Raw genomic sequence first — 15231 nt, 5'->3', positions numbered from 1 at the left:
TGGAAGGAGGATATTTAATTAATACTTCATCCACCCATAAACAGAAGACTCTGTATTCTCTAAGAATTTCTGCTGGTATATATTGCTATAGCTCTGCTGACTTGAAAGAGGCAGGAGACAAGAAGGATGTCCTGGCTGGGGGTAGGTTAATCCCCCTGGGGTTGCTAGACTGATGTGTTATTCCTTGTTTTGCTACAGATTTCTTGTGTGACCTTGGGCAAATCACTCTCCCTCTCAGTATCACAGTTTCCCATCTGTAAGCTGGTGAGAGCAACAACCGCCCTGCCCCAGAGGGGTGTTTGGAGGATAAATATGTTAGAGGCTTGGAGCCGCGGGAGTACAATAGTGACAAGGTTCCGACAAATACTGAAGATAGATGGAAGCTGACAATCAGGAGACTGCTATTAGCAGCTGATTCATTCTCTCTGGTTAATGCATATTTTTAACAGGCGGTTATTGACTAGACAGGCACACAAGTCTGTCAATTAACAATGTTATAATGAAGTAAATCTCTGTACCAGTAGCCTTTGGAGGGTGAATTCAGAACTCCCAAACCCTGTGGCACAGCACCTGCACTACTAATAAAGGGTGAAGATTTTCCTATAATTCAAGTGGAGATACCACGCACTGTGTGAAGCAAGTGCCCAAGTGCAATTGGCATTTTCACTGTAGGGTTCTGAGCCACTTCACTGTGCAGCACACTGACAAATAAGAAGTCTTAGGTGACCACAGATTTATTACAATGTGCTCATAAAACCTTGTCAAGGCACCATTTGACTGCAACTCCTGGCCAGGCATTCCAGTGATAGGTGCTTAGAGCCCCACTTACGACCTGCCCTGCAATACGATCAGGGAACACTGCTTAATTGTATTTCTTTTACAAAGTGATGAAACGTAAAACTCTGCTCTCAGCATGCTGGCTGGCACAGGAGTCTCAGCAAATATGTGATTCTCGCACTGCAGCTGGACTCTAGCGACATGAAAGGTGCTAATGCAATGCAACTGGAACCTTTAATTATCCCAGTGACTAATAGGAAATCTCTCAAAGCATCTGGGAGAAAGAGCCTTACTCTTTAGCGAGAGTTCCTCAAACGGTGCTTAGAAAAGGAGACATACAAATGGCAAACGTAGGAGCAGACCTGAATCCCAAAGCTGCAGTGCCTGGGAGTGGGTTTCTCCTTCCTCTGACAATTGGGTAGTCAGACAAAGTAGAGAGAGGGAGAATAACATTGGGCCCATTATTGACTTATACTCATTGGGACCTAAACTTGTTCTGCATCCTGCAGGTAACTGGATGAACCTGCTGATGAAACAAAAAAGATTTGGATTGACTTTGAATGTGTTTGAGTTCAAGGAAGAGAAAGAGTGACAGGCAGCTGCTTCCCACTTGCTAATTGAATGGAGACTGTCAGATCTTAATGTGCCTTGGGGATTATTTCTGTTTGATACAGAGTTTCAGACCCTATTTCTTGATCTTTTTTTTTGTTTTTTTTTTTTAATCAACATTATTCTTGCCTGAACCATCCAAGGTATGAAAACCATACAGACCATATTGCCTGGATTGTGTGGAGCAATGCACAGTGCATGTAGGGTTGGGTAGTTTATCACATTACTCAGTGCTGCCTGGTTTTCAGACTGATGCAGATTCAGCCTTGTGTCACCACCGACTGTATCAATCTCGCTTCGCTAATTTTGGCAACCATGGGTAGACAGAGAGCAAGGTCTAATTTAGCCTATGTGATACTACCTGGCAGCTCAGAGGTCAACTAGTTCCCCGACACATGAGAAAAACTGTCTATTTATTTATTCACCCTTTATCTCCAGGCCTTGACAAAACTGGTGCTTGGCAATGCTAGCTAATACAACATTAGTTAGGAGAGGCCCTAAGCTAAACCAAACAAAAAGAAGAAATTTGCTGAAAAGTAGCAATCACCCATTACCAGCCAGTTCTAATCATGAGTCCCTCAAGTGCAGAAGCAGATTTATCAGTGCCTTTGAAGCACGTAAACTTATTTGTTGCTGCCACCATGCAAGCCCAGGCAGTCCCAGGTCTGTTACTTCTTTCTGTTCCTGCTTTTCTGGTTAAATGCACCTGGGAATATGTAATTGTCTTAAAACATTCATCATAAACAAACGGGATGGGCAAGCCAGCTGAGCTAATGCTGGGGAAATGACTTAAAAAACCTTGAGATTGGTATAATTGGTAGTGTGCTTCTTGTGAGCGGGATGAAAGATGGAAGTACAGGGGACAGGCTCTCTGTATGCCTGGAGAGAGAAAGCATTCCATGTGTAGCTGTGGCTTGGCAAAAGCTTGGGCACTGTTGTTACAAATACAGAGAACAGATCACTGGCGGAGCAGAGGAGTGATGTGATAAGAAATGTAAAGGCCTATGTTAAATCTCTTACAGTGATCTCTGATTTGCATCAGTGCAAACAAGGGCAGAGACATGGCCTAAGTCAGAGCTGTAGGCATTGTTCAACTGTCTCGGTTGTTTTGTTTTTGTTTTGTTTCCTATATAGATAAAAGATAAAGAAAGCATATATTCTTTGTTAAATAATGCTCAATGCTAAGGGACTTTCCAGGTCTAAAAGTTTGGGCTGGAGAAGTTAGCTTACATGTGGAATTGCAGATGATCCAAGAGCACGGAAAATAAACAATACATGTACCTCCATCCCTTGAACTCTGTGAACTGGTTTTGTGGTTACTGTTCTCTTTGGTATTGCCTTATCTCTTGCCATGTTTACAGGATTCACCTTGTCTGCTACCCTGAACCTCCCTGCCAATCACAGAGCATCTGAAAGTGCCCAGAAAAGTTGGTTAGCGTGGGAGTGGTGGACATTGCATTGATAGCACTGAACGAAGTGGTGAGGAGATCGCAATTTTAAATGTCAGTGTGACTGTGTGGTCATAAAACAGAAGGCCATTAAACAGGAGGAGTATGGATATGGGAGAACCAGTGAGGTATCTGATACTTTATGCTCCAGCTTTTTTTTTTTCAGCTGTAGTCAGCTGCAGCATGATTAGATTTAGACCATTTCTTTGTTGTTCCATTAGTAAGCAATAAAGCACAATGAGTGTGTATGAAGGAAAATAGATCTCACATCTAAAGTGCACAATCATTTTTGCAAAAATGGGCCCTTCCAGAGCAGATAAGGGACTTCAGCCCCTCTTTGCTTTTCTTTTTCTTCCTCACTGGGTCAAATACAGCTGTTGTTATGGATGTGCACTCTTTGTGCTGAGGAAGAGCTGCCTGCTGGCAGCAGCTTGGTGCAGCCTGTTGGCCAGTGCTAGGCTGGTAGGATTCTGTCACGCCCGTCTTGGTCCCAAATGGACAGAGATGCACATGCAACGCTGTAAACACATTTCTCAGCAATTAAGCATTCTGGCTAGGAAACAACCCAGTGGCAATATTGCATGAACTTAAGTTGCCCATGAAACAATCCAAATTTCTTCTTCGGCCGCCTGATGTTTTTGGATTGAATGGCAAGAAGTTGTGTCATTGCTGCATGGTACAGTGGTGTAACAATGAAAAGGCCACAAAATGACTGGAAATCAAGAAGTACATTGAGCCTCATTCTCACAAGTACAAAGCCAATCCATTCAAATGGTATGTGGTAGCCCTAAGACAATCCTAGGAAGTTAAAAATAACAAACGTCTGCTAAGATAGAAGCATATTCCTGTACTTCTTGCACAAAAGTGAAAAAATATTGCAACTTGTGGCTGTTTGCTCACATATCTCTCTCCACGTTGTCTGTGCTTTCATCTGTCCTTCTAACAAAGAATGTTCTAAACTAGCCCAAGTCACTGCAGTATTGCTCTTATACACAGCAGTTTGCTTTCTGTTGGATTCCAACCTCTTGTGTTTGGCAGTCTCCTTGAGCACCTAGCTCTTGGACACCGAGTGATTAGCTGAAAATCTCCACTTTCCTGGGAAAAAGGTCCTTCAAAGGCTGCTTAAGTGCTTAAAACCGTGGCCTATTGCAAAACCCAGAGACAAATAAGCCAAAAAACTTTAATTTAAACTGGAAATTATGATTTTTCTTCAGCCTCGTGATTGCTGGTGAGCCTGACTCATGATTTTTGAAGGCTTAAGATTTGCAGTGCCACGTGAGGTAGATACAACCACTACAGGACAGGTCCAAACAGTCCCTTAAAAATCATTTATTAGGTCTCCCTTCCTTTGTACTCCCTTTTGTTGGGTGCATTTAATTAATTAATTTTACATGCTCTCTTTGCCTGTCATTTAAAAAAGAAAAAATACTTGTGGATTCAGGGCGGCAATAGAAAAACCTTTTATTTTAAAATTGAAAGATGAAAATGAGCATAATGAACTTGCCACTTCCTTAGAGTTCTGGTAACTTGGGTGTGATCTGATGGTACAGAATGATTCATGGGATAAAATTATAGACTTATGCAGGTGTGTACAGGAGCCTGGGTGGGGTGTAGGCAAACAGGGAATTTTATATGGCAATAAACATGGGCATGTGGTATAAAGAAACTTCACTGACTTAAAAAAAACTTTATTTTATTTTAATTTGATAAGGGCAAATTGAATGAACTTTCTGGTCAAAGGTAAGGACACCCCTTTGCTCATCTCCTGCCAGATTCCAACAGAGAGAACACTGTGCATCTTCGAGCAGGTGGAAATCTTGTCTGATTCTTAAAACCATGCAGAAGCAAAGGGCTTATGTAGATTCTCCTTATGCTTGAAGTCTGCCTTTGTCAGAATTGGATAACATTGCATTATTTAAGCTCATGTAAGCTCCGTACTTTCTTCTGAACAGGGTGGTTCTGGGGCTTTTTCCTTGCACAGTCTCTTTTTCTGCACTCTGTCAGTGACGGACAGGGTAGGCCCTGTCTCGTGCTGCTGGACAAGTGAGAAAACCCTACAGCTCCGAGCAGTGAGCTCCTATCTCACACCTGATCATAGTGCCAGATACAGTGAGGGTCAGAAGGCCAAAGGTTGAGAAATCTGGCTTGCAAAGCAAACAGAAATGTTTCTGTTTGTAGACAGAAATGCTGACTGTACATAGAGCCACAGGAACTTCCAAACCACAAGAATTGCCTCTCACTGTTTCCCTCTTCGTCTTCTGTTCTTCTACCACCAACCTTTTCTCTTTCTTGCCGCTGTTGGCCTGGGACTCTTCTTGCCTGAAGCCCCTGCTGTCTGAGACAGCCTACACAAGTCTGCCTGAACTGAACACCTCTGCTGATTTCAGAGCTCGTCAGAAGAAAGATGGGAAAAAAAAGAGCCTACTTCGAGGCCGATGTAAAGTCATCCAGCTCTTCTGAAATCAGGCGAGTTAGGCAAATGAGAATTTTCGAAATGTCACGGACAGATATTTTGGTGGTTTTTTTTTTTTTTCCTTCTCATGTAATTTCTCCCTCGCTCTGTGGTTTGTTATCATTCAGCTCTACAAGGCTTTGTTTAACTCCAGTAAAGGCCATAGGAGTTGGAATTAGATCCAATTTTGTTTGCACAGGAGTGTGTGGCTAAGGCTGGGCCTTTAAAAGGGCATGTTACACACACTGAAGGTTTTGGAAGATTGTCGTAACTATTCCTTGCGGGTCAGGCTGTGCCGGGCTCATTCTCCCCTTATAATGTCTTATTCCACAGACAAGTCTGGTTTGCCTGGAGTAAAGGACACAGTAAGATTCTTCTGAACAAAGACAGCTGTTGCTTCTCCTAAAGCAGCTCCAGCAGAGCGTGCTCTATGAGATGTATGGTGCTCTGGCCCATAGATGATTCTTGCACAGGGCCCTTTATAAATGTAAATGCCAAAATTCCCTAGATCCTGACTAGAGCTGCATGTTGGAAGTCCAAGGGGTCCTTACCTAAGAGAGGACAGCAAACGGCTCCTTTTCACGAGCTGGGCACAATTTGACAAAGCCTGCATGGGTTTTAGGGTGTGTTCATCTGCAGCAGCTGATGAATGTGATCTATGTGATGAATTTGAGCTGTTGCTGATAGCTGGGCACCTTGTGCCAGGAGGAGAGACGGATGCCAAAGGACACAAGAGGTAACATTCAGGAGTACAGATCTCCTGTCATCTCACTGCTACCAGCTCAGCATAAATCCCATCTATTCAAGTGAGCAGTAAAGCCCACCCCAGACTGTCCAGAAAACAAAATCAGAATGCAGTACTTTCTCTGCGTAAATAGCTAGCAATTCCTGAGGAAATGTGTCCCAGATTTCCCTGTGAATTGGGGCCTTAAGTTCTGACATAGGGAGCTATTCATGGAGGAAATTCTAATTGAGTCAGGTTGTGCTTTTTCCACAAATTGTTTACCCTCTGTCTGGGTCTTTGCTGGGTTCCTAAAGGGACCTGTGTTGCACCCAGATGCTCTGGTGGTTAGGCACACTTAGGTGAGCACTCTTTGCGTGCAGAAGTCAAATACTAAGGGAAAGAAATGTGTCCATGGTCCATAAGAGGGACAGATCATATGGTCACCATCTGGGGCTCATGGATGGCTCTGTGCACTGAAATAGCAGTTGCTGTGCCTTGCTGCGTTTCCACAACAGAAACCAAAGATGGTGACATGGAGGAAATTAATGCCAACTGCCCGCTCATTTCCTGATTCTTTGTTATACATGCTCCAGTGGTTTTAGAAAGAGAGACTGCAGCGTACAGAATCTGGAGTCTCATCTCTGACAGGTGTGGACCGAAGTCAATGGAATTATGCTGGTGTAATCCAGGTTAAAAGGGAGAAACAGGCCCTGTACTCTATGCTAAAATTCTCTCATGAAACGTTTCCCAGAAATATCAAAGAATATTAAAGTTCTCTGGGAGCAGGGACTGTCTCATACTGTGTGTGAACGGTGTCCAACACAATGGGGCTTGCTCTTGGCAGAGACCTCTAGGAGCTGGAGCAGTACATGTAATAACATCTAACTACACCTTCAAGACATGGTGTAGGGAAGTACATTGTGTTAAGGCAGTTGAGTGCCTGCCTAACCTGTGATTTAGAGGTGCCCCTCCCTCAGCGTTCAAAGGAGGAAATGAAATCTTCCCCAGGGAAGCATTCTGACCTTTCAGCGGCAGGGTCTGCGAGCATTGGCTCCAGAGGAGGAGCGGGAACTGGGACGCTTAGGATCAGTTCCCCGGTTTGGCTACCTGGCCTTTGGCAAGCCACTTAATTACCCTGTTCTACAATTGCTCAATTGTCATAATTCTTCTTTTCTTTCCCATAGCAGGGTGGGGATGGATGGAAGGGAAGCAAATTCTTCCTATATTTATGATTACAGAGTGCTTTGAGGTGCACTGGTGAAAGGGCAAAGGGACATAATAGATCACGTTCAGCTCTGCTAGCTGGTCCCTAAAAGCATTTATTTAGAGATTGAGGCTTGCTCACTGGCCTTAGTGGTAATTCTTTCAGGAAAAAATTGCTTAAGGTAGTATTTTCCAAAGCATCCAAGTGAGTCTCCCAAATCCCTTTGAAAGTGGAGGAATCTCAAACATTACACTTCAGAAATACTCCTGAGCCCCCACAAAATTTGAAAACATCTGCACCAGTATTTCCCATGTGAAGAATATGAAACTACAGAGCCATCGGCTGACCCAGGGAATTTAACATACATTTTAGTAAAATGTCGAAAATACATATCCCATTACTGATATGTCACTAAGAGAAAAAGATTTCTCTTTATTGTAAAGATCATATCGAGACCCTTGACAGACTCGCGTGATTCACTAGCCATGAAATCTTGGTCTTTGATCTTTCTTCAGATACTACTTCATGTAAAATAAGGCAGACTCCCCTGGCTTGCCTCCAGCGGGGAGAGACTGAGGGTTTCTGTGCTTTTTCAGGCTAATTAGCCACTTGCAGTACCCCGGAGAGGTGTAATGCAATATTTTTCTTCTCTGCATCCATTCCTGCAGAAGCCTGGATCCTGGTCTTTACTTTGACACTGTATAGTACGGTTGACAGAGATTTCTAATCTCCAAATTAAAATAAACTTTTGGCAAGGCCCATTTCTAGTAAAGGAGCTGCACCACTGAGCTAGAGAAGTGGTGGCTGAGGAGGTTGGTAGATATTTAGGTATTAGCTGGTCTGGAAGTACAAAGAGTTAACTTTTTTCTTCCTCTCTTAATTGCAGTCACTGCATAGTCTGCACGTGGATGTCTCAGGGATGGAAGAGAAAAAAGCACAGAAACTGTCTGTGGGAAAAGTTGCATTCCATGTCCTGAACCTCCACAATGCAAAGTTTTTTCTGCCTCCCTCGGAGTTATTTTGCTTTCTTGCTGTATATCTAACTCCCAAGGAAAAGACCTTGTCGACTCAGCCTGAATCTTTTTATGTTGAGTCACCCCCTTCAGCTTCCAAATTAAACGGCCAGTAATTGCGCGTATATGAAGATTTAGACAACTGCTGTCTTATACCACATGTCAGCATGAGCTACATGTGGAATTTCTCCTCTTGTACATGAAAAGACAAGCTTAAGTGAGATTGTATTTACAGACTGAGCCATTGGATGAGCTGTTCTGCCCTTCCCACGTGGTACCAGGGCTGTGGACATCCAGGTCCCTCAGAGCAAGATGAACCTTGCTGGAATGCTGCATCCTGAACCAAAGACTGCTTGAGAAAGCTAAGATCTGATGCAAGTTAAGAGCAGGAATGTGTCCAGTGGCAGGCAAAGGACAACCTGACCCACTCTGCTGCAAGCTGTTTGTGTCTCACATCCTCTCCCATGGGTGCTTAGCCCATTTCCCCCAGCTGTGCTACTGGATCATTGAACAGTGCTTCTTCCCCTTCCCAGGGCTCTGCCTGTCCTTCCCATGGTCTCAAGCCTTCTGCAGTGATAACTTCCTCCTGCTAAAACCTTATTCCCACTGCTTTTACTTCTGTCAGGCAAGATTTATTGTTCTCAAGGGACATTAACGCAGAACACGAACATCTTCATTCATTTAACCCCATGACATTGTTTTGCTGCTGTGTTGCATTGGGGCAGGTGATGCTGCCATCTACAATATGAAGTGCGAGGAAGGACATGCTTAAGACAGTGAGTAAAGAAGAGTTCCAGTCTGTGTTTGTGCCTTAACTTCTTTCTGCTTCTGCTTCCCAACTGTAGAAAAATGCATATGACATTTCTCTTCCTGCCCTCGGTGCTGTGGAAATAGATAAGGGAGGCATGGTGGTGTCCATTAACATCAGGGGGCAGCAAGCACCTGCTGTTCCCAAAGAGACTGGGAGTTGAAGGGGTGATGGGTCTCCTACAGGGACTGGAGACTCAGGGCTGAGCTTAAATGGGGCACCTGGGCCCATGGGCAGAGGATGGAAGCTCCAGGTTAGGCTAGTTGGAGCCACTACATCTGGTTAGTGCTCCCAGAGACCTCACAGATGATATTGTTCTGTATCTGCTATTGATTTCCTGTTGATCTTGAAAAAAATCCTTTCCTCTGTGTTTCTACATCTTACCTGAGTTTCAATTTGAAGGCGTACCAGAACCGTGTTCTCTGAATCTTCAAATCAGTAGAAAGGAGCCATGAATATAACATTAATTTTTTGTACACTTCTGATTGCAAGATGTGCACCTATTGTGGGGATGGAAGCCACAACAGCTCTTCCACAAAATAATCTTTTACTGTTCATGTGAGTCAATACTCTTATTTTCATCTAACAAGCTTCTGAGTATTTCTGACAGAATTCCTGTGAGATTAAACATCATATAAAATGTATTTATCTCACGCAAGATATGACTTGCTCTTGAACCCCCAGCAATTGCTGGGGTGTACAACTATATTTTTTATTATTACTATTTTTCTGCTTTTTGTCCTGGATCTTGTAAGATACCTATCCTATCTCTAATTATGCTAACGAGGTCCTGAGGTTGATTTAGAGGCTCTGTTATAATGCCAGCCTCCCAGTTTATATCTCAAGTATCAGCATGTTTGTTGCAGATGTCAGTTAAGAGAAGCTTCTTTTTCTGTGCTTGTGTGGAGAGCAAGAACAGGAGCTGGAGCTGGAAAGGAGTAGCATAAAATAACAGAAATGAGACAAACAGTGATCTCTGCTGTATCTGCCTGAGGACTGACTTTTCTGTGGGGCACAGGCAGCTTGCCTGTATCTTCTTATGGACATGAAACATTTGTACATTCTTTCCCCAGACACACAACAGATTGACTCATGAACAAAATAGTTTGTTTCCGAGGGCCAGCACCATGCTAGGTATGTTGATAATTTTCCAGAGCTGATGTGTGTGTTAGTCACCCTTGCTGGTTCACTGCTGATCTGAAAGAGGTTAAATCATTGTGAAAGCAAGGTTGATGTCATCATGGTGCCTGCTGGTCCTGGAGCTTGGGCGCTGATGAAGGAGATGCTTCTCCTGCTCTGTTGCCTGGGGGAGGGATCACGCTGAGCAGTGGGTGTGCAGTCCAGGGCCCAGTGTCTGTGTGGCTGAGTTCCCCACTCCTTCCCAAACCCCACACTCATGAGCTTGTCAAGAGCGCAGACTGCTATCCACTGCTGTGCTTTCATGTGGGCATGAATGACTCTGAAAGCTGGAACATGGTCAGAATCAAAGAAGATTCAGAGTTGAGAAGGTTGTGATCAGTAGTGCAGAGTCCAGCTGGAGGCCTGTAGCTATCAGTGTTCCCCAGGGATCGGTGCTGGGTCTGGCCTTGTTCAACATCTTTGTCAATGACGTGGGTGATGGGATGGAGTCCAACCTCAACAAGTTTTGCTGATGACACGAAGCTGGGAGGAGTGGCTGACACACCAGAAGTCCGTAGGACTTCCAGCAGCACAGGACAGGCTGAGGGCTGGGCACAGTGGAACCTTACGAGGTTCAACAAGAGCAAGGGTAGAGTCCTACATCTGGAGAGGAAGAATCACATGCATCAGTACATGTTAGGGGCTGACCTGTGGGAAAGGAGTTCTGTAAAGGACCTGGGTATTCTGGTGGCCAACAGGGTGACCATGGGCCACCAGTTTGCCTGGGTGCATTAAAAGGAGTGTGCCCAGCAGGGAGAAGAGAAGACTGAGGGGGGATCTCATCAATGCTTCTAAATATCCAAAGGGCAAGAGTCAAGTGGATGGGGCCAGGCTCTTTTCCATGGTGCCCGGTGACAGAACAAGGGGCAACGAGCACAAACTGGAACAGATGAAGTTCCATCTGAACATGATGAAAAACTTTTTTAATTTGAGGATGGCTGCACTGGAACGGGCTGCCCAGAGGTGTGGTGGAGTCTCCTTCCCTGGAGATACTCAGCACCCACCTGGATGCTTTTCTGTGTAACCTACTCTAGGTAACCAGCTTTAGGGGGGTTGGACTGGGGGATCTCCAGAGGTCCCTTAAAACCACTATCATTCATGAGCATCATGCAGAGGACTCCTGCTGCAGACCTCTTTTGCTCTGCTCTTTGCTATTTCTCCCAATCTGATTGGATCCTGGTGGTGTATTTCTGAATGAGAGGCAAGCATGCACATTTTCAAGGGCCTCCTTTATATATATATATATATTGTGTATGCCCAAGCATGTAAGTCGGGATCTGTTTTACTGTGTATAAATAGTTAGGTATGTTGCACAGGCCTGTTTTACTGACAATATTGTGTATATCAGACACAAGCTATCGTATCCTATAAACTTGCCTAGGAGTGTGGGCATTTCCTACTTATTTTTTAACACTGAGACTACGACTTGACACCGCATGAGACACTAAAAAACAAAGAGACCCTGCACTGAAGAGTTTGTACTCTAAATGTCAGACAGAGAAAAGACAGGATGCACTGCGGTGAGGAAGATTTCTGATGTGTTTGTAACTCAAATAGGAAAAAAAAAAAAAACCTAAACTTGTTTCACAGGAAAAGAGCATGTGCGTGTTTGTTTTTGTAGAAGAATTTAGAAAAGAAAAAGCAACAGCTTTGTGACAGTTTGCTGGGGAGAGGTTTCTCTTACCACCTGCACAGCGGCTCCGGAGAAGGAAATGGGTGCGTACGTCTGTGTGGCCTCAAGTGCCTGTGCCTGTTGTTCCCCTGCTCAGTGAGTGAGGTTCAGCTGTGGCTCTGGAGGTGCAGCTGGCAGCAGGACGGGCTCCGTGTGCCAGCCCTTGGGCTCCCTGAACTCTTGCCCGTGGCTCTGCTGCGATTGCCTGCCTCTGTGTCTAATTCCTATCCTGCGCTGTGCTTTATGCTTTTAATGAGAAAGGATAGACAGCAAAGCAAAGCTTCCGTGCTGTGATCATAGGAGAGGAGCTATTTATTTCTGTGCTTCATGTGATGCCATGAAAACAGTCAGCAGCTTTACAGTGGAGCTCTGCAGTGCTCTCAGGACCTTTGCTGATGCCAGCTGACAGTCTGTGGCATCTGCCCCTTGCAATACTGTTCTGCGTCATTGCAGTGATGGGTGGCAGGTCAGAGAAATTAGAAATAGGTACATTTTTCCAGGTCTAAATCTTTTTAAACTCCTATGACTTGTCACCATTTTTATTATACATGTACATGTATAAGATACATGTATATTATTATACGTGTACATGTTTAAGAAAATGAAGTGCTGGGTGTGGATATGTGCAAATACTATAAAGAAGACACAGCTATACGAAGCTTCCTAAAGCCTTAAATACCAGAAGTGTTTGACTCTGAAGTGCTGGGCTGAAGAGGTATGTGAAGAAGCCTTGGTCCACTTTGCTGCTGAAGACAGAAACTTCTCACAGGTTCATTTCATGGTGGTCAAGACTTACACAGGAAAGCTCTGTGGTCACACCACCTTGATGCCACAGCTGGGAGCCTCTTGTGACGTGGTGGGGATATAATGCCATGCCAGGGAGCTGCTTCAAGATGCTGGAGCCCATTAGATAGCTGATTTCCCTCTACGGTGTCAAGGCAGCAAAGCCCCATATTCCAGTTTATCCAAACAGCCTTCATGTTGGCATTTTCTCTGGTTTTACTGCAGAGAGAGACTCAGTTTCCCTGGCTTAAACTCACACTGCATCCCCAGAGGAAGTGTGAACACAGTGTATGTGACTCTGTGACCTCAGAATTCAGCACAGCCTCCCAAAGTGAAGTGTGTATATACAGGGACTCCCAACCAACCATACTACAAATTTAATAGTAATGACAGCAGCAACATTCTTAGTGCTTGCAAAAGAAAGCAACGGTGATAGCAACTGCAGGAGGTTATTGTCACTAATTCTACCAAAGCAGAAAAAATACAGTGCTGGTCTGACCACAGCCCTTCTTGTACCTGCAGGGATGGACGGCCACCTGGCTGGGCAATGGCTGTGCAATGAAGGGAAGAATGCCACTTTGAAGGGGCAATATGAAGAAATGTTATTTCTGTTTGTAAATCCTGTACTTTTTTTTCTCCTTGTGTTCACATCTGCTACCCTTGTATATACAATTCAATCCCGTAAAGGTAAATGCGTTACTGAAAATAGCACTTGTGACCAGTTTTGATACTTTTCATACATTTTAAAGCAATTCATAGGACTCTTTACATGGATAACTGAAATTAACCTTCATTTGTGCCTTAATTTGAAGTTCAAACTTAACATAATCGATATTTTGTGGTCTTCTGCAATCTGCTCAAGTCTGTTTATCCAAGGAAATTATTTGTTCCACTTCTGCATTTGAGGTAGAAATGGGCATAATTAATTCCATGAACTATAAGAAATTGAAAGAACCGGAACTCTGAAGATAGATAAATATACCATGTCCAAATTCAAGGCTTTTGAAGTACATCCACACATACTCTCCACTTAACCTTTTAGTGTATAATATCTACAATATTTCTCATCAAACAATCCCAGTTCAGCTCCTTGTAAAATCGCAGCTCTTCAGCAATTGTTGTAAAGTCTATTTTTTTTTCCCCAGAGAAAATGATTGTCTAAGGTGAAAATAATCTTATTTGCTGTAATCAGAATGTGAAATCAGAAATGAGAGCAGACATATACTGCTGAATAAAATCCTTCACATTGTTCTTGTAATGATGTGTTTTTGGATGAGCTACGTTTATAACCAAGTAATTTGCTATCAATGCTTCATTGTAATTTACTCTCTAAAGAATTCATCATGTCATAAACTTCAGTAGGTACAAGATCAGTTTGTTCTAATTTTAAGATTGTATCATAAGAAACATTTAGCACATTGTGAAATAAATTCAAGTAGCATTTAATCACGGCAAGTCTCTCTGTCATGCCCATCTTTGTCATCCTTAACAGACTTAAAAACTGCAACTGGGCAATTCTCAGCTAATGTAAAAAGTAACATCTAATAGCTTTCAACTGCAAGTCAGACAGATAATCATCTTGTGGGGACATGCCTCAACGTTTCCGTGCATTGAAGGTTGACAAAATGATACAGCTTCCGTAATTCTGAAACTCGTGGCAGCCAAGGAGAAGTGATTGAAAACTTTGGTTACACAGACCTCAAGATCAAATGATTGTTTGATCAAACACTTCTTTATAAAATACCTCGCTGTGTTTTACAGGAGATGAGGATGCTTATTTTGCTTCCAGCTAATTGCCCGGCTCATTTTCCATTAATTTATAGACAGCAATGCCTGCAAAAGCTAACATTAGTCTTATTAGCTGCGTGTGAATAACAAAGTTCAGATCATCTGACTCTTTAATACTTCTTCCCATTTCAGGCATTGTCAAACAGTTTCACTGGTACCTTCCAGTAACAAGAAAACAGATTTTCATCATTACTGCATGGGAGAGGCAAATGACTGTCAAGAACATTTTATTTCCGTGCTTTGAAAGCTGGTACGTGTGGAGTAATACTAATGCAAATCATCTAGAGTTATTCAAACTTTTTTTTCTCTTTCATTTTTAGTTGTTCTTTTCTGTTTGTGATTTCAGCTACATTTTTGAGAGAACAAATTTCTTGTTTGAGTGAATGGATGCGATTTGATCTCAAGCAAAGTGAGCACAAGACAGAAAGATTCCTCATCTCGCTTTTTAGTTCCAAGGGCTGAAGATAAAATTGAGGTTGAGTATGCAAGGCTTTTATCCCAGCAGTGAGCTGGCCCAACAGCATTCCCTCTGGTTATAGGTGGAGAAGCAAGAAACAGGGTCCAGGGGACCTTCACCGTGCTTTTACCTGCTGGAGTCTGGATGTCGGGCTGACTTGATTCTGCTCAGATTCCTGATCTTTCAGGAAAACTACACCCGATTTGTACCCAGCTTCAGAGTTCTGCATTATGCACACCTAAGCAGATTCGTGGTTTTGTGTTTTCTCTTGACTTTTCTCTTGCAGCTGGTAAAAAAAAAAAAATCAAAGGATAGTA

Source organism: Numida meleagris, chromosome 18 (genome assembly GCF_002078875.1).
Source record: "Numida meleagris isolate 19003 breed g44 Domestic line chromosome 18, NumMel1.0, whole genome shotgun sequence".
Classification (NCBI taxonomy): Eukaryota; Metazoa; Chordata; class Aves; order Galliformes; family Numididae; genus Numida; species Numida meleagris.
The sequence above is the reverse complement of the archived record's forward strand: the minus strand, read 5'-3'. Positions refer to the sequence as shown.